The sequence below is a fragment of the Nannobrachium achirus genome (genome assembly GCF_963921795.1).
Source record: "Nannobrachium achirus genome assembly, chromosome: 4".
Lineage (NCBI taxonomy): Eukaryota > Metazoa > Chordata > Actinopteri > Myctophiformes > Myctophidae > Nannobrachium > Nannobrachium achirus.
The window spans coordinates 22269533-22271587 of record NC_137813.1 but is presented as its reverse complement, the minus strand read 5'-3'; positions in this window follow the sequence as shown (position 1 = coordinate 22271587).

The window sequence follows — 2055 nt, the reverse complement described above, 5'->3', positions numbered from 1 at the left end:
ATTAATTCAACTGAATAACATGTGCTTCTCTCTCTCTGTGAGGAGAAAGTGCACTTGACTCTACACACATGGACTTTAGTGCGGGTGTGTGGGCAGGGGTGTCACTGTGGGGCCCCCATGAATGTTCTTCATAGGAGGGGGTTTAACCCATCCAGACTGGAAACGCATTATTTTGTGCTTTAACTATTGAAAAATAGCAGATATACAAGCTTGTAGATCTGCTATTTTTGATAAATCAGGAACATTTGTGCAAGTCTTTGAGTATTTCAAATCCTTCTATGTTTCTATGTCAGTGGTGCTCAAACGTTTTCATGTGAAGGACTTGAAAAATACATATATTCAAAGATTTGGACACATTTTCACGTCTTTTCTACAAGCTCGCAGCGCAGCACTCGATGTACCGAGTGCCGCGCTGTGAGCTTGTAGATCTGCTATTTTTCAATAGCTAAAGTATAAAATACTTAAGGCCCCTCCACCTTGGGCCCTGGTAACTCAGTCTCACTCCCCCCCCCCCCCCCCTTGTTACGCCCCTGTGTGCGGGTGTGTGGGTGGGGGGTAGGGGGTGGTTACATCGTTGACATGAATTTGCTCTCAGTTAGACTTTTGGTATGTTCATTATGAATTTAAATGATCAGTTGCACGGCTGAGAGTGATAACATGTTATTGCCTGGTTGGTAAAAGATTGGACCAAAGAGCCGCTTTGGGGTTGATTGCTCACCATTTAGGGAGCGATTATGTTTAATTAATGGCCTCATAATAAGTGTGAATGCAACCATATCGAAGCCTAACAAGTCACAATATCAGCAGTGCATCACAATGGACTTTCGTGTCACCATTAGCTGACTTTTCTCCTATAATGATGTTACACGTACAGTAGTACTTGCAGCACAACATGCATTATAGTTCCCAAACAGTGGAACAGGACCCATTTCTGGGTCACAGACACATTTTTATGGGCCCCTTAATTTTTTGTTTCCTACATTTTGTTTTTAATTATTATTATTTCCAGACATTTATAAAAAACATCACCAAAAAAAAAGCTATGTTTTTCATGATAAAAAACCAAAGATTTTTTAAGTAATGCCATGAATAAATAAATGAAAAGTCTAAGAATTTCCATAAATTAGAAAATATTATGTCTAAGAAGTAGTGAAAATAGCCGATCTACAAGTGAGCTTGTAGATCTGCTATAGTTTGGGTCTCTGGCAAACGTCTAATTTCTCTTTTGGGTCACGGGCTAAAACGTTTGGGAACCATTGCATTATAGGACCTTATCATCGAGCAATGGGACTCCTATTAATTGTATTTGGATTGTCTATAATTTCATAGTTGGACATCAATTAACGTGTTAAACCCAGGGCTGAAAAATAAGTCCACCCAGCCCCACTTTTAAGTTCAAATCTACCCGAAGGCAGAAGGCTAAGCCTGGGAAAGGAGGAGAGTTAATTCAGTATATTATGTACAACTGCATGATTTCACTCACCCTGGGGACAGTTTGTCATCATGCATAACGACAAACTGCTCTGGACTTAATATAGTTGCTTATTGGCACATGCAGGCTTTATTAAAGAATACAGTTTTTGTGTTATTTTTGTGTCTTCTGTAATCACAATTTAGTTTTGTGGTGACTACATTGCTACTGTATTTATTTATTATTTATTTTACAAAAATGTAGGCCTATTTTTTTCCTTACTAAAAGGAAGTAAACGTACTTCGATTTGTGACTGACAATTAAAAATATATTTTCTCCATTCTCTACCAATGTAATTGAGTGTATATATACAAAGAAAAATTAAATAAATACCAGTAAGATATTAACCGGAAATATTGCAGGATATGTTGATGCTTCCTCACCATTTGCAAATGTATGCACAGAGTGTTGTTTTTTTATGGGTTACAGTGTGGTGTCCTGCTGCCCACTAAGATAGATTATTATGTCAGTGCGCTGCCAAAGTGCACTTAGATGGAAATATGGTTGCCATCTGCTCATCTGATGCTGTTCCAGCTTTCTATTCCACCTGAAGAGAAGAGGGGCCTGGACTGAGAGGAACTACT